The sequence below is a fragment of the Pinus tabuliformis genome, chromosome 9, assembly GCF_031772625.1.
Source record: "Pinus tabuliformis cultivar Carrire ecotype Pingquan chromosome 9, CPIR1, whole genome shotgun sequence".
NCBI classification, from domain to species: Eukaryota; Viridiplantae; Streptophyta; class Pinopsida; order Pinales; family Pinaceae; genus Pinus; species Pinus tabuliformis.
In genome coordinates this window covers 865,977,299-866,001,784 of record NC_142307.1, presented here as the reverse complement: position 1 = coordinate 866,001,784, position 24,486 = coordinate 865,977,299, and positions in this window count along the sequence as shown.

Genomic DNA, 24,486 nt, shown 5'->3' with positions numbered 1-24,486 from the left:
ACAGATGGTGCATGCAATCAATCGAGGGCCTATGGATGGATTGCGCAGTTATGGAGTGAGGATTTCCCAATTAAATATGGGCTAATTATCTCAGGAAGTGCACAAGGAAGTAAGAGCTTGGCAGGCAACAAAGTTGGCTAAGTGTTGGCACGAGCTGGGTTGTGAGGCAAAGAGTTAGATTGTACTAGTGAAAGAATGGTTTGGGTTGAACAAGCATTGTATTTTCTTTTGAGATCTTCTAGTTAATGCAATATAGATAGTCAGAGTTTTTTTGCAGTTGATTTCCCTAGAGAAATATTGTGTTATGTCCCATTGATATTCTTCTTTTTCTACTTTTTTTTTTCATCGATCAATTTTGGTTTCCGCTGAAGATTAGAGTAGATTATGTCTTGTGTTTTAGAATATCACATAAGATGTTGAATCTACAAGTAAAAATATACATGGTGTCAGAGCTGAAGACAATGCAGAAGAGGAGAATTCGAGTTTGTTGTGCAGGTAAAATCGAATTTGCAAGTTCATACTTCAGAGTCAACAATATGTCATTCTACGGTTTGAGACTTGAGTATTCCCAAGAGGGCAACTCAAATTACATAGATTGGAAGGGCAGGATGGAGGCAGTGCTGGAAGACAATGGCCTCAAGGAATTCATAGATCATGATATTATGAAGCCTCTAGCATCTGATGCTAAAGATATGGCTGAATGGAGAAAGTGTGTGGAAAAAGCAAGAAGGATTATCCTGGAAGGAGTTTGAGATCAGATTGTCCTGAATCTCCACGGTAAAGACACTCCATTTGCAATGTAGAAGGCATTGACAGACTTGTTTCAAAATAACAATGACCATATGAAGTTGGAACTGAAGGAAAAACTTAGAAAGATCAAGATGGAGAAGGGCGACTCAATTATGAAGTAATTGACCAGGTTCACCCAATCTAGGGATGAGCTTGGAAGTGTTGGGATTACTGTTGCCAAAGACAATCTAGTGAGCCTAGCACTTCTAGGACTTCCCAAGAGCTGGCACAGTTACCAATGATTTTTAATGGTAGGGAGAAGCTACTAGAGTGGGAGCGGCTGTGGTCCGACTTGGTACAAGAAGAGATTCGACGGAACACCAGAGACTAATCCTCATCAAAGCACGATGATGTGGAGAATTGTGCCTTATCGGGTAAGGCAAAAAATGGAAGGGGAAGTCATCCCATTCCAAATCAGATTCTTGTCAGGGTGGCAAGTAGAAAGACATGTCGAAAGTCAAGTGCTTTTAGTGTCACGAGTTGGGACATTTTGCCACAAAGTGTCCGCTCAAGAAGGTTGGTAAGAAGCCCTTAGGAGGAGCAGCAGGTGAGGCTCTTGCCTCATAATTCGAATTGGACTTTACCCTCATCGCTTGTTGGGTGTCATCGATGATGGGTGGTGTGTGGTACCTAGATAGTGGAGCTTCTTTCCACATGAATAGTAACAAAGAGTTCTTTAGTAACTTAGAGGAGAAGGATCTCTAGATGCATATTGAGATGGGTGATGACGGGAGGTATAATGTTACTGGGATCGATACAGTTACCTTTTAGAGGGAGTCAGGTTCTCCCCTCACTTCGCGAGATGTTATGTATGTTCCTAGTTTGAAGAAGAACTTGTATCTGTTGCCATGTTGGAGTATAGAGGCTATGATGTAATATTTAGTAAGGGTAATGTGTTCCTTCGTCACATAGCCACAAGATAGGTCAAGAGGATGGGGGTTCGAGTGAAGAATATCTACAAGCTGGAGGTAGAATATTGTGCTGCCTTGAGAATGAAAGTAGAGAAGGTGAAAATCCGAGACATCGGCGAGTTGTGGAAAAGGAGGTTGGGTCACTTGCATCATGGTGCTTTGAAGATCATGCAACAAATTTCTAAAGGTATTCCTAAGGGTACACTAGAGTAGGTAGACACATGCAAAGGGTGTACATTAGGAAAGTACACCAAAGCTTCGTTTCATGAAAAATACTGTCGAGTACAGGAGATCCTCGATCGAGTTCACTCAGATGTGTGTGGATCGTTCTTGACAGCATCCACGACCAAGCACATGTAGTATGTTATATTTTTTGATGATTTCTCTCGTAAGTGTTGAATCTTCTTCATGCAGAAGAAACATAAGACTTTTGCAAAGTTTTGTGAATTTAAATCACTGGTCGAGAAAGATACAGGGAGGAAAGTTAAAGCTCCCAGGAGTGATAACAGTCGAGAGTATGTGTCGAATGAGTTTAAAAACTTCTGTGCATCAAAAGGCATTTGACGGGAGTTGATAGCACCTCATAACCCACAACAGAATGGGGTGATTGAAAGGAAGAACATAAGCATTGTAGGAGCGGCACGAGCGATGTTGCATGCTAAGGGCCTACCACTACACTTGTGGGTTGAAGCATGCAACACAATTGTTTATTTGCAGAACATAAGTCCTCATCGAATTCCTGGGATGAGTACACCGGAAGAGGCTTTTTCAGGGAAGAAACCAGATGTGGGACACTTCAGGATTTTTGGTTCATCAGCCTACTACCATGTAACCAAAGATGCATAGAAGCAACTTGAGCCAACCATTGAGTTGGGATATTTGTGGTGTACACTGATACACCTCACAACTATCGGCTGTACCTGCAGACCAACAGGATGACACTGGTTCACAAAGATGTAAAAGTCGATGAAGAGAAGGCCATGAGAAGTGGAGGAACCTCAGGATGATGTGGAGAAGCCACATGCAGAGGATTAGGGAGTGGAGACACCCACTCATCCAGAGTCTTCTAGATATGGGAGAAATCACACCAGAGAGGGTGACAGATTATTGCATGATGCTAGAGAGAATGTGGGAGAACTCACATCACAACGCAAGCAGAGGAGGTCACCGGAGAGGTACACTGGCTACATGGATCTGATGAGCAGATGTTTAGAGACTGAGCCATCCTCTTTTGAGGAAGTCGTGCAACAACCAGTTTGGGTTGATGCCATGGTTAAGGAGTATGACTCCATTGTCAGGAACAATGTTTGGGATGTGGTCCCAAGACTCACAAAAAAGTTAGTGGTGAGTTTCAAATGGATTTACAAGGTAAAGTAAGCAGCGGATGGTAGTGTGGAGAAACACAAGGCCAAGTTTGTGGCTAGAGGGTTTTCTCAGGTGGAGGGGATTGATTACGATGAGACTTTTTATCATGTTTCAAGGTACTCATCAATCAGATCCATTCTAGCACTGTCAACACATATGGGATGGAATATACATCAGATGGATGTAAAGACAACATTCCTCAAAGACATGATTGGGGAAGAAGTATATATTGAGCATCCTGAAGGATTTTAGACCTTCAATAGAGATTCACATGTGTGCAGACTCAAGCGAGCATTGTATCGACTGAAACAAGCACCCCGTGCTTGGTACACCAAGATCGATAGTTATTTAATTGGGTTGGGCTTCACCAAAAGTGAAGCAAATGCGAACCTTTACCATATTGTGGTTGAAGGTAAATTGTTGATTTTTGTCTTATATGTCAACAATTTGATTCTAGCAGGTGATGATAAGCTAATCAAGTCTTGCAAAGAGGATCTTGCAAGAGAGTTCGAAATGAAGGACTTAGGGCTCATGCACTACTTTCTGGGTATGGAAGTATGACAAGGTGACGAGGAACATTTTGTCTCTCAAGGAAACTATGCCAATAGGAAACTCAAAAGGTTCCACATGGAGAGCAGTAAACCCATGGAGACTCCTCTAACAGGTAACTGGAGGAAGGAGGATGCTACTTTCGGTGAAGTATTGGAGGCTAATATTTATAGGCAGCTTGTGGGTTCACTCATGTATTTGGTGAACACATGACTAGACATGTGTTATGCAGTTAAGAGGCTTAGTCAAGCGATGGTTAAGCCGACCAAGCTGTATTGGAAGGCATCCAAACATGTGTTGAGATACCTTAGATGCACTACTTTGTATGTTTATAGTATAGACAGACAGAGGGAGTGAAGCTTCAAGGCTTCACTGATGTAGATTGGGTAGGGAGTCCATTCGATAGGAAGATCACATCAGGTGGGATCTTCAGTATTGGGTCAACAATTGTTTCTTGGTACAACATGAAACAAAGATCAGTTGCACTCAGTTCAGCAGAAGCATAGTACATGGCTGCTAGTCAAGCAACTTGTGAGGCTATCTAGATGAGGAAGATTCTTGTTGGTTTTTTTGGTCAACAGATGGATCCAACTGTGATTTACTATGACAATCAGAGTTGTATCAAACTCTCTGAGAATCTAGTTTTTCATAATCGGTCCAAGAATATTGATATCCGGTATCATCATCTTCGAGATTGTGTGCATAGGAGAATTATGTTGTTGGAGTACATTCCCATAGAGGAGCAGGATGCAGATATTTTGACAAAGGCCTTGTCAAGATGAAAATTTGAGTTTCGCAGAGGCAAGATCAGGGTAGCAAATAATCCCTTTCTTATTGAGAGGGAGTGTTAAAAATAGCAACAATAAATTCCAATTTAATTTGTCCTTGAATTAAATTGTGAATTAAATCGAAATTCTATTCTTATAACAAATTTTAATAGTTAACTAAGTGAATTGACTTAGTTGACTTAGGAAATTCGAGTTGGAAGTCTATCTAGATTCATGTAGAGTGATCCCTAAATTTTAGGGGCCCAGGTTGAGTTCTTTTGAGTTGCAATTAATTAACTCAGTCTAACTGAGTTAAACTCAGTTAAACTCATTCTAATTGTTGTAGGAACTAGTAGGAGGTCTAGTAGTGGGGAAGAGCACTAGTGCATCCTCACTGCCACATCGGTTAATTGAAGATTCACCAATAAATAACTCTTGCATGTAAATTCAGAGGAAGACCCAATTGAGATTAGAGTTCAGGGACAATGTACTATCAGTTGTATAATTTTCTGAGTTATACAGATGGGGCATGCAATCAGTTGAGGGCCTATGGATGGATTACGTAGTTATGGAGTGAGGATTTCCCAATTAAATACAGGCTAATTCTCTCAGGAATTGTGGAAGGAAGTAGGGGCTTGGAAGACATCAAATTTGGCTAAGTGTTGGCTTGAGTTGGCTTGTGAGGTAGAGAGTTAGATTGTACTAGTGCAAGAATTGTTCGTGTGGACAAGCATTGTATTTTTGTTATGAAACCAACTCACAAAATAAAAGAAGAGATAGATCAACAAATTCAAAATAAGCCTCTTCAAGGGGGAAACATCCTTTACATTACACAAATGAACAATTCTTGGATGATACAAATGACAAGACCTCCTTTCTATATATAGGAGTCTAAAGGGTCACAATATAGTCAGAGCCTACATAACCATAATATTGTAAAGGCAAAACAATAACAATAGTGGGCTTCTATGGGGCACAATAATAATAATATGGGGACTAAATGGGCACAACAATACAATAAAGGGGTTGCACTAATAACTAAGGGGTTACACTAGTAGGATAGGGACCTAACATGCCCCTCTCCTCCAAAAAAGTGTTTTCCTCAACGCTTGAGTAGTTCTGGATGCTTCTGTATAAAATTATCATCCTCCCATGTGGAATATTCAGCAGGTAAGTTCTTCCACTTGATGAGATACTATGAAATTGATTGATTCCGTAGCTGTGAGATTCTTGATGCTGTGACTGCTTTAGGTTACAATATGATTTTTCCTTCCTCACCAAATTCCAACAATATTGTTTGAACTGGGGGCTTGTCATCTATAACATTTTTTAAGCATGAAACATGGAAAATTGGGTGCACCCAGGAAGATGTAGGAAGCTCCAATTTGTATGCCATAGTACCAATATTTTGCAGCACCTTGTAAGGACCATAGTGCTTTGGTGATAATTATTATCCTTCTTAGCTTGTTTGAGGGACATTTGTTTGTATGGTTGTAGCCATAAAAATATCGAGTCACCTACATGAAAAATTCTTTCGCACGATGTTGATATACTTGTTATTTCATTCAATTATGCGCCAAAGTGAGGTTATCCTTTAAGAGTTGGAGAACTTGTTGTTGATGCTCGATGTGACCTTCCACTGATTGAACCTTAGAGTTTTCTCTTAAAGATGATGTGATGGATGGTGGATGATATCCATAAAGTGTCATAAATGGGGTCATTTTTGCTGTAAATGGAAGGAAGTGTTATACCACCATTTAGCCATAGGTAACCATTTGCCCATTGTGTACAGAGCAACGAAGATATCCTTCCAAAAATTTGTTAATTGTACCCATTTGTCCATCTATATTGAGAGTTTGAGGAGTGGTAACTCCTGCCAATGCATCACAAGATAATGTCAGATTCATTTCTTCTTTCTCTGGGGTTGGTTCCTAGTGCATATCCTCTTCTTTTGACGTTTCTTGATCCTTTTCTTCCTCCTCTTCACAATCTATGTAAAATAATTTCTTCTTAGCATACTTATGACCTTTAGTGTATTTTCTATCACAACTGTAACAAAGTCCTTTTTCTCTTTTTTCCTCCAACTGTTGTGGTGTCAACCTTGTAGGTTGTTTAAGGCTAGGAGCATCAACACTTCCATCTTTATAGTTGTGAGTGGTAGACTTCCTTGTTGCCATAAGTTTGCTTTCCAGTTTTCTTGCTAGCATGAATGCCTTCCCCAATGAATCAGGTTCCCAAATACGAACCCCATGTTGGATGTTATCCTTTAAAGTCCCTATGAATAAGTCAATCCTATGCTCCTCTCGAATATCATTTACCCTTATATTCAATTTTTGGAAGTCTCAATGTGCTCCGCTATTGAACCCTTTTGTTTGAGATCTATCAATTGGCTAAAGAAGGTGTTACTTTTTGTATCTTCATAATGTGCTATCATTTCCTCCGTAAAAATTGATCAGGTGACAAGTGGTTTACCAGAACAAATCCCTCTATACCATACAAACTGATTCGGTTCTAAATATAAAGATGCAATACATAGCGTTGGTGTGGTTTGCACATTATGGATGTCAAAATATTGCTCCATCTGCAGTATCCATGTAACGGGCTCCTTGCCATCAAAATTCCTCATATCAATCTTTGGAATATGGTGGGTCTTCAATCCAATGTTAGACTATATGAAATCATGATTAACATTTCTTTTTTTCTCATCATGAGTTTCCTCTACTACCTTTTCGTCATTACCAAAGCTTTCTTGTAGCAACTTTGTCCCACCTTCCTTCAAACCTTCCCTGTGTTTCTCCAAATCTTCCATATTGCTTTCAATTTTGATTCTATACCATCGATATTAGCTTCCAAGGAATAGATAAAACCATTTATATTAGATTCAATTGCATTTTGAAATCCTCCATCCAATTTTTCTTACTAGGTGTTTCTATTTTCTTGATTCGAGTCATTCTTTGACTTATTTTAGGAGCTCGATATTGAAATGACTTTAACTCTGTAATTTCATATTTCCAAATTCTAAAATTTTGTCATGTGGTATCCCTCTAAGTCCTCTTTCCAACCCCACAAGTATGATTTCAATTGGATTCTCCAATAAAGAGTGATGCCCAATCTCCCACGATGACCTTATTGCAGATTGGTTCAACAGAGCGAACTTGTACGAAGTTACACGTGTCATTGTTTCGACCTTCAGATTTGAAAACGATACCCAAAAAACTACATCCCATCCTCTTTCTTTCAATTTTTACAAAATTTGAATCTGATTCTCAAAGAGAAAGTTATGACTATTTTCCCAAGGTCACTTGTTTGAGATAGAATTCTGGAGCTTGCAAAAACCCTAACTTCCTCAAATCATATCTCCAAAAATATAGTGGGACAAGATACAAAATTCGTACACGAGGTTCACCACGATTTCTTTCAAATGGGTTTTAATATCCAGTTCTGAATATTTGTAGAAACAAATTTATAGCGAAAATTTCACGATGACCTGTTTGAAGTAGAGAAACCCTAGAATGCAAAGCTCTGATACCAAATGTTATGCAACCAACTCACTAAATAGAAAAAGAAATAGATCAACGACTTCAAAATAAGTCTCTTTGAGCGGGAAACCTCCTTTACATTAGACAAATGAACAATTTTTGGATGATACAAATGACAATACCTCCTTTCTATATATAAGAGTCTAAGGGGTCATAATATAATCAGAGTCTACATAAAAATAATTTTTCAAAGGCACAACAATAACAATAGTGGGCTTCTATGAGGCACAATAATAATAATATGGGGACTACATGGGCACAAAAATATAATAAGGGGTTCTACTAATAACTAATGGGCTACATTAGTAGTATAGGGACCTAACAATTTTCTTCTCAGATCTTCTAGTTAATGCAATATAGATAGTCGGGGTTTTTAACAGTTGCTTTCCCTAGAGAAATATTGAGTTATGTGCGATTGATATTCTTCCTTTTCTGCTTATTGTTTTCATTGATAAATTTTGGTTTCCGCTGAAGAGTAGAGTAGATTCTTGTCTTGTGTTTTAACATATCACATAAGTTGTTGAATCTACAAGTAAAAATCTACATCACTTGCAGGTGTATTTTTGCTTCCACTTGTATTAATTAAAATGAACTATTTCTTTTAATTAATACAAAATTTATAATGAATTATGTTTAATATCAATCCAGGGTTGTAAGTGAACTTACTTTAATAACTATTTATTAAAGTAGATTCACTTACATAATTGTTTTAACCTTTGGTGAATTTACAAACTATTTTGGAATTCACAATTGAATATTAACTCTGGATTCAATTATGCACAGTCCTTTCCCCTGTTTTAGTTAATTCTCTCTTGGGCAAGAGTAAAGCTACCTTTCTTCTATTCAAGATAGGTTTTGCTTTCTTCTTTACATCCTAAAGTAATCTGTGTTTTTTTTTAGTTTGCATTAAGTCCTCTCATAAAGAGGCAAACACATAGGGTTGGTTTGATTGAACCCTAAAGTCAATCACCCTTTATGTTGATCCAAACCTCTTATCAATATAATTAAAGGATCAATATAAAATATAAAAGGTATTGTACATTTTGTATATTAATTTAATCTTTTAATTTAGATTCTATAACTTAAATATTTTGTAAAGTCTTTGTAATATTTAAATTTTACTTTAATATTTAATTAGTTTATTTTAATTTTGTAGCTAATTTAATAGAATTAAAGATTAACTTTATTATTAATCTAGAAGCTTCACTTTATTAGTTAGTGAAAAATAATTATTTCAATATTGATTAGATTTAACTTTGGTATGGTTTTATATAAATTTTAGCATAATAACATTTAGGAATATAATATATTAGATTTAGAAATATATTATCTTCTATTAGGATTAAATTAGGTAATGTTATTTAGGACATATTAGGATAACATTAACACATATTAATATAGTTGTACATTAACACTAATAATTAGTGTTAGCTTGACATAATAACTCATAGGCTAGTATAATACATCTTGGCTAGACTAACACTTAACTTGACATAGGTTAATCCTAGGTGTGGTTTAGCTAAGCCATTAATCAACTTAAGGATTTACTTCTTTGCAAGAGTTTTTCAAGAAGATCAATTCGATATTTCTCTTCCTGTTAATAAGAAATAGAAATAATATAAGCCAGTAGAGATAGAGAGAAGGTAGCTGGACCTAGTTTAACTAGTTGGAACCACCATTCTAAACTGAAAATGAGCTACTTTAAGTTCCCGACTGAGTGGTCTCCCTAATAATGTTGAATGGTCATTTCGAGCCTACAGCAGGTCCGCAACAGTTTCTTAGTACAATAGGAAGCAAATATCTGTGGCACTCAACTCGACAGAAGCAGAATACATGATTGCAAGTCAAGCAGCATGTGTGGCGATCTGGATGTGAAAGATACTTGTTGGCTCGTTTGTTAGATGATGGATCCAACTGTGATTTACTGTGATAATCAAAGTTGCATCAAACTCTCTGAAAAATCCTATTTTCACGATTGATCCAAGCATATTAATATCCGATATCCCCATCTACGAGATTGTGTGCAAAGGCAGATAATGTTGTTGCAGTACAGTTTAACAGAGGAACACGATGCTAATATTTTGACAAAGGCCTTGTCAAGAGGGAAGTTAGAGTTCCTCAGATGCAGGATAAGGGTGGTTGATAATCCTTTTCTTGGTAAGAGGGAGTGTTGAAAATGCAATAAGAAAATCTTAGTTTGACTTTGCCTTGGTCAAAATAGAGAAAATTCAAAATTTTATTTCAGTAAAAATCTTGGAGGTAGTTAACTGAGGTCACATGGCACTAGTCACTCATTTAACTCAATTAATTCGAGTTGGGGAAGCTTGAGTTTAGTTCAGTATGATTGATTGCTAATTTGTAGCAATCTATTTCAGTTAATTTGAGTTATTATCAGTTAAACTAGTTCTAACTATCAGAAGAACTAGTGGAGGTCAAGTTGTGGAAGTGGAACTTCAACCACACTCAGTGATCAACCAGTTAACTAATCAATCAACCCAAAATAATTGTTGCATGTAGAGAATTTGAGTTACCCATTTGAGATTCCAAGGCAGTGTACTATCAGTTGTAGCATTTTCCCATGTGTTTAAGGTGGTGCATGCATTCAGAGGAAGGACCTAGAGGAATTATGTAATTCAATAGAGGGAATTTCCTAAGTAATAGGGGCTAATTCTCTCAAGGAACATCACAAGCAAATAGGAGCTTGGAAGGATTGAAAATTGGGTAAGTGTTGGCTAGAGTTAGTAAATCAGGTAGAGGGATAGACTATACACTTACAGGGTGTGCTCAAGCTTGAGCAAGCATATGTATTTCATCTCAATTCTCTTATTAATGCAATACAGATAGGAAGGGGTTTTGAGCAGTCGCTTTCCCCTAGATAAATCTTTGTGCATGTTGTGTGATGTTTTCTTTTGCATGTCTATGATTTGTGTTATATATGGCGAATTAAATTCTGTAGTTTAGTAGAATAGCTTTGAGTCTTGTGATTTAGTAAATTTCATGAGTAGTTTCGAATATACACATTAATTTCTATAAGAGCATGACCAATATTTATGCTACATTGGATAATAGGCAGGAAAACCAATAAGTATCGATTATACTAGGCAGGAAAAATTACAAGTCTCAATTTTAGACATATTAGCCCTAAGATTGTAGAAAGTTGTGCATTTCCAAATAAAAAACCATGAATAATCATGGCTTGTTCAGTTAGCCACTGGGACAAAGAGACTTATAACAAACAAGGTTGAGCTTGCCTTATAGAAATTGGAGGCATCGCGATGACAATAAAACTGAATTTGTTTCCATTAGGATCATATGATGTTCTGATCGGTATGGATTTGCTGGTAGCCCACGAGACCAAGGTCGATTTTTATGACAAAGTGATAGAATGCCTCAGTGATGAAGTCTTACCAATAACATTGTAGGGGATTAAGAGGTTGATTGCACTCAAAATGATATAAACAATGCAAGTAAAACACTACAGCAGAAAAGGGTTGTGCCCTTTACGCCATCCAAATAACGGAGGAAAAATAAGCAAATGTACACTCTTTTGCGGATTACCTAGCATTAAAGTAGTACACCGATGTGTTCCCAGATGAATTTCCAGGACTGCCACCCAACAAAGAAATTGATTTCACTACCAAGCTAATTAAGGGAACAACACTAGTAGTGAAGGCCCTTATCATATGAGCACACTTGAAATCATGGAATTAAAATTGCAATTGAAGGAATTGTTGGAAAAAGGGTATCTGCGGCCCAACGTTTCACCATTGGGAGCTTAACACTTTTTGTTAAGAAGAAGGATAGGATGCAATGTCCGTGCATATATTATCAGTTGTTAAATAAGGCAACTATGAAAAATAAGTATCAACTGCCCTGAATTGATGATCTCTTAGACAAAATGAAAGGGGATGTTGTATTTTCCAATTTTTTTTAAAGTATTAGATAAAATCAGGTTAGAATCAAAGAGGAAGACATCCACAAAACTGCATTCAGAACGAGGTATGGCCACTATGAGTTTGTAGTGTTTCCATTCAGACTTACAAATGCTCCAACAACCCTTATGTGCCTTATGAATAATGTTCTTATACCATACATGGATAAGTTTGTACTAGTGTTTGTGGATTACATCTTGGTACATTCAAAGAATGAAGAAGTGCATGAGGACTACTTGAGAGCTATTATACAACTGCTAAGGGAGCATAAATTGTATGCTAAACTCAACAAGTTTGAGTTCTTTCAAACTCAGGTTCAATATTTGGGGCATGTAATTTCAAAAGGAGTGGTTGTGGACATAAAAGATCAAAGTAATAATCGAATGGCCCACACTCTGAAATGTGACAGAGGTTAAATCCTTTATAGGGTTGGTTGGTTATTATTGAAGGTTTATTTGAAATTTCTCCAAGATTAGGCATCCCATCACTGCTTTACAAAGAAAAGGAGTAAAGTTTTAATAGACCCTTGAATGTGAACCTAGTGTTGAGCAACTGAAGAAGTTACTCACATGTGCACCTATCTTGAGAATAGCTGACCCAGAAAAGGATTTTGTAGTTTGCACTGATGCTTGTAAGGAGGGACTTGGTGGAGTCCTGATGCAAGAAGGACATGTAATCTTCTATGAATCTAGGAAGTTGAATGAGCATGAAAGGAATTACATCACTTTTGAATTAGAGTTATTAGCTATTGTGCACACACTAAAAATGTGGAGATATTACTTATTGGGAAGGAGATTTGTGCTGATGATAGATCATAGCGGACTGAAATAGTTGTTTGACCAACCCAAACTGAATGCAAGACAAGCCAGATGGATCTCTTTGATCAATGAATTTGACTTTGAAATTAAGCTTATCAAAGGAAAAGAGAATAGGTGGCATATGCACTCATCAGAAGTTTGCAAGAGGTTCACCTAGCAGTCCCGAGCACATGCTCATTTGACATTAAATGAATAATTAAAGAAGGGATAATTAATGATGAACACTACCAATATGTGAATAATTGTTGGCAAAAGAAACCAAATAGATATGTAAGAAGAAGCTATCAGCTTATTGATGATGGAATACTAGTGTTCAAGTGTTATGAAACCAGCTCAAGAAAAGATAGAAAAGATAGATCAACGCCTTAGAATTCAGCCTCTTCGAGGGGGCAACCTCCTTTACATTACATAAATGAACAATTCTTGGATGATACAAATGACAAAACCTCCTTTCTATATATAGGAGTCTAAGGAGTCACAATATAATCCAGCCGCCCTAACAATAATAATATAAAGCCACAAAAATAACAATAGAGGGATTCTATGGGGCACAGAAATAACAATATGGGGGTAATAGGGGCACAACAATATAAATAAGGGGTATAACTACAATAGTAATGGGGTAATCACTAGTATTATAGGGACCCAACATGCCCCTCTCCTTCAAAAAAGTGTTGTCCTCAACGCTTGAGCAGTTCTGGATACTTCTGCATAAAATTCTCATCCTCCCATGTGGAATCTTCAGCGGATAAGTTCTTCCACTTGATAAGATACTCTGAAATTGATCGATTTCGTAGCTGTCGAGTTCTTGTTTCTGTGACTGCTTCCGGTTCTAATATAATTTTTCCTTCTTCGTCAAGTTCTGGCAATATTGTTTGAACTGGGAGCTTGTCGCCTATAACCTTCTTTAAACATGAAACATGGAAAACTGGGTGCAATTGAGAAGCTGCAGGAAGCTCCAATTTGTATGCCATAGTACCAATCTTTTCCAACACCTTGTACGGACCATAATACTTTGGTGATAATTTATTATCCTTCTTAGCTTGCTTTAGGGACATTTGCTTATATGGTTGTAGCCGTAGGAATACCCAATCACCTACATCAAAACTTCTTTCACTGCGATGTTGATCTGCCTGTTGTTTCATTCTATTTTGTGCCAACACGAGGTTATCCTTTAAGAGTTGGAGGACTTGTTGTTGATGTTCGATGTGATGTTCCACTGCCTGAACCTTAGAATTTTCTCTTAAATATGATGTGATTGATGGTGGTTGGTACCCATAAAGTGCCATAAATGGGGTCATTTTTGTTGCTGTATGGAAGGAAGTGTTATACCACCATTCAGCCAGAGGCAACCATTTGACCCATTGTGTCTGTTTATCAGATACAAAGCAACGAAGATATCCTTCCAAACATTTGTTTACTATCTCAGTTTGCCCATCAGATTGAGGATGATAAGATGAGCTATGAGCTAACTGAGTACCAAGACAAGAAAATAATTCTGTCCAAAAATTTCCAGTGAAAATGGGATCTCTGTCACTTACAATAATCTTTGGGTTTCCATGTAGCTTTTGAACTTTTTCCATAAATGCAGTAGAAACTGTACTGGCTTTAAATGGATGTGATAATGCACAAAAGTGTGCATACTTGGTAAGTCTGTCAACTACCACCATGATGACACTCTTTCCCTCAGACTTGGGTAAACCTGTGATAAAATCCATTGAAACCTCCTCCCAATGTTGGCTTGGAATGGATAAAGGTTGTAATAGACCCGGTGTCTTAATTGTTTCAAATTTATTTTGTTGGCAAACCAAACATTCCGCCACAAACTTTTGAATATCTGATTTAAGGCCATCCCAAAAAAATTCCTTCTTAACCCTGTGGTAAGTTTTTAAAACTCCTGAGTGCCCTCCTAAGGGAGAAGTGTGCAATTCCATAAGAATCTTTTGTTTTAGCTGGGAATTCTTATAGAGGTATAAGCGATCTTTGTACCATAATGAATCATTTTGCCAGCTAAATGTATCAGAAGTACTGGAATCTTGTTGTAGCTTTCGAATAAGTGCCCACACTTCTTCGTCATTCTTCCATTCCTCCTTTGCTTCGTTTATCCAATCTGGTTGGATAATAGAAATGGCACACAACAATGCTTCCATGTCCTCATCCTTTCTTGAGAGTGCATCTGCCACCACATTTTTCTTCCCTTTTTTGTAGATGATTTCAAAGTCATAACCCAACATCTTTGTGACCCACTTTTGTTGCTCTTCAGAGGATAATCTTTGTTCTAAAAAGTATTTAAGGCTATCATGATCCGTTTTTACCTTGAAGTGTCTTCCCATTAGGTAGGGTCGCCATTTCTTAAGTGCATGGAGTATTGCCAACATTTCCTTCTCATAAATAGCTTTGCTTAAAAACTTTCCCTTGATTGGACGACTTTCAAAAGCAATGGGTCTTTCATCTTGCATTAGAACAACACCAATTCCATTTCCTGAAGCATCACATTCCACAATAAAGGTTTTTGTGAAGTCCGGTGTAGCTAAGACTGGTGCTTGGCACATTGCCTCTTTAAGATGTTTAAAGGCCTTTGTTGCTTCCGGAGTCCATGAAAATGAATCTTTCTTCAATAATGTTGTTAGAGGTGCTGCTATTCTCCCATAATTCTTAACGAACTTGCGATAATACCCTGTCAACCCAAGAAATCCTCGCAGATGCTTATGGATGTGGGGATTTTCCATTCCTTAATGGCTTTAATTTTGCTAGGGTCTACCTTAACTCCTTCATGAGATACAATATGACCCAAATATTCCACCTCCTGGACTCCAAAGAAACATTTGGATCTTTTTGCATATAATTGTTTCTCCTCCAATAGTTGTAGCACCTTGTCAACATGTTCAACATGATCCTTCCAAGACTTGCTGTAGATTAGTATATCATCAAAAAATACCAACACAAATTTTATAAGGAATGGTTTGAAAATTGAATTCATCAAACCTTGAAATGTTGAAGGTGCATTGGTAAGGCCAAAAGGCATGACCAAAAATTCATAATGACCCTCATGAGTTCTAAACGCCGTTTTCGGAATGTCTTCAATCTTCATTCTGATTTGATGATATCCCGAACGAAGATCCAACTTGGTGAAGTAAATTGATCCATGCAATTCATCCAGTAATTCATCAATGACAGGAATGGGGAACTTATCTTTAATAGTGAGCTTGTTGAGCTCCCTATAATCTGGACACATGCGCCATGATCCATCCTTCTTGTGCACCAATACTACTGGAGCTGAGAAAGAACTTTGACTCGGTTGAATTATACCAGCCTCTAGCATTTCTGCAACCATACGTTCAATTTCATTTTTTTGGACATATGGATATCTGTATGGCCTGATGTTTGGAGGAACACTTCCTGGAATCAGATGAATAGCATGATCATGATCATGGATATAGGAAGCAATTCAATTCTTTTGCTACCCTACAATGAATAAAATTGTGGGTGCTTCCTGAATCAATCAACACTATTACCTTTTTCTTCTTGATTTGTCCTTCTATCTTGATGGTTTGAGGAGTGGTAATTCCCGCCAATGCATTACAAGATATGGTCGGATTTATTTGTTCTTCATCTAGGCTTTGTTCCTGGAATATATCCTCTTCTTTTGACCTTTCTTGCTCCTTTTCTTCTTCCTCTTCACAATCTATGTAGAATAATTTCTTCTCAGCACACTTATGACCTTTTGTGTATTTGCTATCACAATTGTAACAAAGCCCTTTTGCTCTTTTTTCTTCCAATTGTTGCGGTGTCAACCTTGTAGGTTGTGGAAGACTATGGGAAACAACACTTCCATCTTTATAGTTGTGAATGGTATGCTTCCTAGTTGCCATAATTTTGCTTTCCATTTTTCTTGCTAACCTGAATGCCTTCTCTAATGAATCAGGTTCCCAAAGGCGCACATCATGTTGGATATTATCCTTTAAAGACCCTATGAACACATCAATCCTATGCTCCTCTGGAATATCTTTTACCCTTATGTTCAATTTTTGGAACTCCTCAATGTGCTCCATTATTGAACCCTTTTGTTTGAGACTTATCAATTGGCTAAAAAAAGTGTTGCTTTTTGTATCCTCATAATGTGCTATCAATTCTTCCGTAAAAATTGCCCAAGTGATAAATTGTTTACGAGAACAAAGCCATTGATACCATACAAACTGATTTGGTTCCAAATATAAAGTTGCCATATGTACCTTTTGTGTGTTTTGCACATTATTGAGATCGAAGAATTGCTCCATCTGTAATATCCATGTGGCGGGATCCTTGCCATCAAACTTCCTCATATCGATTTTTGGAACATGGTGAGTCTTCGATCCAACATTAGAGTCTATGGAATCATGATTAACATTTCTTTTGTTCTCATCATGAGTTTCCTTTACTACCTTTTCACCATTAGTGACCCTTTCTTGTAGCAAGTTCTTCAATTCTTCCATGTCTGTCTTCAAATCTATCTTCAAATTTACCATCGAATCCTCCATCTTAGCTTCCATGCCCTTTATCTTAGATTCCACGCCATTTATCTTAGATTCCACGCCATTTATCTTAGATTCCACGCCACTTATCTTAGCTTCTGTTAGCTTTTGTGAGCGTGACATTTGTTGCACTTGTTCTTGTAATTTTGATATATCATGTAGCATTTCTTCCTCTTCTTCATGAGTCATGCTAGAGCTTTCAGGTTCCTTACTAGGTGTTTGCATTTTCTTTCCTCGGGGCATCAGTTACCGATAATAATGCTTTACTATGCCCTTTGAATTCCGTTAAACCAAGCTTACATAAAAATTTAAAAAAAAACTACACACCTTTTTTCACTTTATAGAAGCCTGATATTGAATCTGATGTATCTCTGTAATTTCTGATCATCCAGTTCTGAAATTGTTACCTGTAGTAGCCTTCTGCGTCCTCTTTCCAATGCCACAAGTCTGAGCCAAATTGGATTCTCCAAGTAAGAGTTATGTGAAATCTCCCACAGTGACTTGCTTTTAGACTGGTTCAGTAGAGCGAACTTGTACGACGTGCCACGAGTCACTGTTTCAACATTTGAATCTAAAACACACATACAAGAAACTACAGTCTGTCCTCTTTCTGTACCTTCTTACAAATTTCAATCCGATCCCCAGAGAGAAAGTTATGACGATTTTCCCCAGGTCACCTGTTTTCAATGTAATTCAGGAGTCTGCAAAAAGACCAACTTCCTCAGAGCATATCTCTGCAAATATCGCGCGAAAAGATCTGAAATTCGGACCCAAGGTTCAGTGCGATTTCTTCTCAAATGGGTTTTTTTTTGCGACTTCTGAAACATCACAGAAAAAAAGTTATAGCGAAAATGCCACGATGACTTGTTTGGAGCAGCGAAACCCTAGAATCCAAAGCTCTGATACCAAATGTTATGAAACCAGCTCAAGAAAAGATAGAAAAGATAGATCAACGCCTTAGAATTCAGCCTCTTCGAGGGGGCAACCTCCTTTACATTACATAAATGAACAATTCTTGGATGATACAAATGACAAAACCTCCTTTCTATATATAGGAGTCTAAGGAGTCACAATATAATCCAGCCGACCTAACAATAATAATATAAAGCCACAAAAATAACAATAGAGGGATTCTATGGGGCACAGAAATAACAATATGGGGGTAATAGGGGCACAACAATATAAATAAGGGGTATAACTACAATAGTAATGGGGTAATCACTAGTATTATAGGGACCCAACATCAAGAACAAAAAATATGTGCCTGATTCAAATGATTTAAGGAATATTTTAATAAATGAATTTCATAAAAGACCTTACTCAGGTCACCCTAGTTATCAAAATATGATGACATCCATTAAGAATACATATTTTTGGCTGAAGAAAGATAGTTTAGAATACAATGCCAAGTGTTCATAATGTCAACAAGTGAAGGTAGAGTGCATACATCCATATGGATTGGTACAACCAACTCCAATTCCGGAATGGAAATGGAAGGTCATATCCTTGGAATTCATTAGAGGTTTGCGCAAAACAACTAGAAAACATGATGCCATAATGGTGGTGGTGTATAAGTTGAGAAGGAAACTCACTTTATAGCTGTTAAGTCTACTCATAAAGTGATTGATATAGCTTAAATATTCATGAAAGAGATATTTAGGGTGCTTCGAGTACCTAAAAAGATAATATCAAACAGATATTCCAAGTTCATTTCATAGTTTTGGAAATCATTGTTTTCTCGGTTTGGAACCCAACTAGCCTTTAGCATTGCTTATCATCCTCAGAAAAAGGGTGAGACACAGAAAGTGAATAGAATACTGAAATACATGCTAAGGATGTATATGAAGCATCGTCTAAGAAAGTGGGAAAACTACCTTCAACTGGTATAATTTTCATACATTTATGGCTATCGAGAGTCATTAGGAATGAGTACCTTTGAGGCACTTTATGGAAGGAAATGAAACACACTTATCAATTGGGATGATGCATAAAATAGAGTAATCATTGGGCCAAATTTACTAAAAAAATAGAGCAGGAGATGATCATGGTCAGGAAAAATTTAAAGGCAACCTAGGATAGGAAAAAAAGTTATGTAGACCAACAAAGAGTTCACAAAGAGTTTTGAGTGGGAGAGCATGTTTATCTCCATGTTAAGCAAAATAAAAGCTCAATTAAAGTAGGCTCATGTGCCAAGTTTCCCCCTAGATATTCTAGATCATTTCAGATCTTGGAGAGAGTGGGGCCAATAGCCTATAAATGGGCCTTGCCACTCACAATGAAAGAACATAATGTTTTTCATGTTTACTTTCTTGAGAAACATGTTCATGATACTAATAATGTTGTTTACTAGTTTGTGATATAGGTGGAACCTGAGGGAGAGTTCCAACGAGAACCACTGTTCATCTTCGACCGGAGGCCAATCACACTTCGAAATCAAGCAATAGAGTAGGTCTAAGTGAAATGGAATCACTTTGGACCCAATGAAGCCACATGGGAGATGGCTATGAAAATAAAGATGATGTACCCATCTTTTGTTTGCTGAATAAGTGGATGTAAGAGTTGTGTATAAAATCAATTTTTTTTCCTTTGTGAATAAGAACACCAAGGACAATATTAGCTTTAAGGGGGTGGGGGTTGTAACACCCATGGTATGCTTTCCCCCTGATTTTTGTAATATAATGATACTCTAACTTATAAATGAATATATTTTTATGTATTGGCTCGAAGAGTGGGATCACAGATCCATGATCTAAGAGGGAAGAGGGAAACATACCTGTGTGGTGTTAGTTGGCATCAATGCTAGACTTGTGGGTAGTTAGCAATAATGAGGTGCACAAAGTGTCACGCTCCTACACCTGCGGTAGTCTTCCAACCGCTTGTAGCAAGGTGCGGCACCACCGAACGCGTTCTTTTCACCAATACTAACATTCGTGGACTACGCCTACTTTCACATTAACATACTTAGCTTGTGTTTCGCAACTAAGTAAAAGCAATTATCCTTTATAATTAATGAAGCCCATACTCATTCATTATCATCATGCAATTATACCGAGAACAACAACAATTGCAACAAGTATAAAGGGGAGGGGCAACTCCCCGTAATGTGAGTCTACCCGACAATTTTATTATATCAGTGTTTTCAATAATACATCATCAAGTATACTTGGAAAAACTCCAAGTCTATACTTAGAATATTTTACAACCAAGGCATAGAACAACCTTTTACAATCATGTGCACCCTTGCACAAAGAGAAGTGCTCACCCGAGCCACTTATTCCTCTCTACTAAGTCCTGCACAAATCTGCATCCAAACCGAACCCCGACACACTTGCCTACACCTCAACCGGCACAAGAATATACCAAATCTGCACCTTGATAGAGCGCATGAGATATGCGCTGTTTCTATCTTCCTCTTGCGCAGATTTACCCTTCCTTATGCGTAGAAGTCATGAGAGTTCGATGCTTTATGAGCCTTCATGCTCCACATACTTATACCATTTTCAACGTGGGTTTACATGGGGTGTGCAGCCCCATGGCCGACCCCCACAACCACTCATAACACGCCCATGTGTCTCCATTATAAGTCGGCTGCATACATTTGAACATTGCATATATGTGTGTTGTTCGAACAATTAGTCGCATAAGTGTTTTTCCCCAACGTCGCATACATCGTCGCATAATGTCGCACCTTTCGTCGCATGTACCGTCGCACATTCCTCCGCGTGCCCGTGCGCCCGCCCGCGCACCCGCTCTCGTGCACGAGTCTCCGGTGCCCGTCGCACTTCACTCACGAAGGCCTTACATCCTCCTCCACCTGAAATCGTTGTCGTCCTCGACAACATACCATCCCGGTAGCCATCCACCAAGATCATCATCGTCCATGATGTCGACCTCTACACATAAGGCAAATATCACTGCAACATATGTAGAACTCCATCTCCATCATGCCTCGACTTAGTGACCAACTACCACCAAGCTCACCATACCAAGGTATGCACCTCCACGGTATGCTCTCCATCAGATGTCATCTCGATCCATGATTACTGACCTCTTGTCTTCATCATGTGTCCCCATGTGAACTGCTGCCATGATACTCCAACATAATGCTAACACATCTCTGCCCACTGCTAGCCCTCATGCCTGAACTAGTCGGATGGCCAGTCCAACTGCCACGCTCAATCCATGAGAGTGAACATCCTCATGCCACCATCAGTCGTTTCTCAAAACATCCTGTCACATCCTTGACTCATCAAGAATCTATCTCCATAATCCATGCTCAGGTCCATGGAACTCCATCCATCTCATCTGCAACATGCTGTCCATGATGTTTGGTGTCAATGTGCTATATGAAATCAGCCACATCTATCCCAACATCATCATGTGTGAAAAGTAGTTGAGTCTCGGCTCAACCCATGCCCAAGTGCAGCCACCAAGGCATCATCATCATCGTTGTAACTCCATCACTCCAAAGTGCCTCATATCGATTCTCCACATCAAGTCACTCTTCCAAGCCATACCCATACATGTACTTTGAAAGTATGCATCCCATACTGCATCAAAGTCCCTTGACCTCAGCTCCTCAATGCATCGAATCCTCTAAGTCCACCATGTATGAAGTCCCTAAAAGTCACAACAATCTCATGTCATCATGAGCTTCATGAGTCATCTCCAACCAACATCTCCATGTAGTAGGAATGCTCCATAATCAGCTCACAAATCCATCCAAGTCCATGGCCTTGTTGTACAAGAGTGCACAACCTCTCCATCAACTCATAAGTAATAAGTCTCCATGTCACACTAGCAAATCCATCCGCACAACATCCCTGCCTTGGCACTCTTCCTTGGATGTCCATGACACCTCTACAAGTGCTCCCACATAATGTCCCTGCATAAGACTACCATGCTCCATGTCTCCAACCTGATGTCCATGACTAATTTGCCCATGTAGTCCAACCAAGTAGACTCATCACAACAATCGGTCATCCTCATCCAAGTCTTCAATCTTCGGTCTAGTGAACTCAGTCACCCAACCATATAATCATGTCATGAGTCCCTCCATCACATCTCCTCCACCAAAGTGTCCACCAAGACTATCTCTTGGTCTCGGCCATGAGAAGTCCACCCAAGCATCATCAGTGTGTGCCCTCCTCAACTGTCCATGAGTCATGCCGGGCACTTAGCCAATTCTCCATGTGGCTAAAGCATGACCCAATCACCCACAACGATCATCATGTTCCTCCCTTGTCAAGGGCCTTTGTACCTTCTACCATAAGGTCACAAACAACCCCAACAAGTCCTGCAACAATCGACAATTCTTGCTTCTCCATACAAGGTCTCATCCTAGTCATCCATGGCAAGATCCTCCATAGCATTGGCAAACTGGCTTTGCCCTTCCTTGCATACGGTCCATCCACCAAATGCCCAAATGAAACACAAGCATCAATACTTACTTCATCATCATGAGGCTCTTCCTCATTCATCCATGTCCGCAAACTGCACGATCCTAGTCCAACTTGATCATCCTCAAGTTCATCCTCCATCATGGTCATGTCTGCAACATCTTCAACTGCCACAGCTTCCTCTCCCTTGTTAGCACAATCTGCAACTTCATCTTGCTCCATTGTCCAACCAAGTTGAATAAGCTCTTCTTCAATATTCCTTTCCAAGAATTCAAGTTCCTTCCGGATTCGCAGCTTCTCTTCCTTCAACCTTTTCAACCTGTCCAAGGTAAGCAAGAGCTTCCTTCCACTTTCTCCCAAAATTGCCATGCCTTGTCGTTCAGCTTGGTCCAAGCACTAAGCTTCACCTCTGCCAAATCTGCTTCTACTGTCATCAACTATCAAGTTTCCAAGTGTACCCACACTTGCACTTCGTCACGAGCAACCCTGCTCTAACACCAGCTCCAACCGAGCTCTGATACCAACTGTCACGCCCCTACACCTGCGGTAGTCTTCCAACCGCTTGTAGCAAGGTGCGGCACCACTGAACGCGTTCTTTTCACCAATACTAACATTCGTGGACTACGCCTACTTTCACATTAACATACTTAGCTTGTGTTTCGCAACTAAGTAAAAGCAATTATCCTTTATACTTAATGAAGCCCATACTCATTCATTATCATCATGCAATTATACCGAGAACAACAACAATTGCAACAAGTATAAAGGGGAGGGGCAACTCCCCGTAATGTGAGTCTGCCCGACAATTTTATTATATCAGTCTTTTCAATAATACATCATCAAGTATACTTGGCAAAACTCCAAGTCTATACTTAGAATATTTTACAACCAAGGCATAGAACAACGTTTTACAATCATGTGCACCCTTGCACAAAGAGAAGTGCTCACCCGAGCCACTTATTCCTCTCTACCAAGTCCTGCACAAATCTGCATCCAAACCGAACCCCGGCACACTTGCCTACACCTCAACCGGCACAAGAATATACCAAATCTGCACCTTGATAGAGCGCATGAGATATGCGCTGTTTCTATCTTCCTCTTGCGCAGATTTACCCTTCCTTATGCGTAGAAGTCATGAGAGTTCGATGCTTTATGAGACTTCATGCTCCACATACTTATACCATTTTCAACGTGGGTTTAAATGGGGTGTGCAGCCCCATGGCCGACCCCCACAACCACTCATAACACGCCCATGTGTCTCCATTATAAGTCGGTTGCATACATTTGAACATCGCATATATGTGTGTCGTTCCAACACTTAGTCGCATAAGTGTTTTTCCCCAACGTCGCATACATCGTCGCATAATGTCGCACCTTTCGCCGCATGTACCATCGCACATTCCTCCGTGCGCCCGCTCTCGTGCACGAGTCACCGGTGCCCGTCGCACTTCACTCACGAAGGCTTTACATGAAGAGTCCAAGAGGAGCACAAAGGAGCACCCATGAGCAATGATAAAAATGAATTTAGACAATGATGTTGGGGTTGGATTTCTCTTGATGGAACGCTTGAAGAGTGTTGGAAAGACCTATAAGGTTAAGGGAATGAAATTCCCTGAGAAGTAAAATTGTGGACTGTGCATGCCCAAGTTTGGAGGTGCTCAAGAAAATTCTGAGGAAATGGGAATGAGCACTTGCCAAGAATTGGCCGAGAAAACACTCAGGTTGCTTGCTAAAGGGCTGATAAATGACACGCAGAAGGGTGCTTGTTGAGAGAGAGCTTATAAACCACCCATGGTGCTTTATGTTGGGCTCATAAACCACTTTTAGAGTGCTTTCCACAATTGTTAAACCACCTAGTATTGTGAATTTCTGATGTGCTTGCCTAACTAATAAATCACCTGAACAT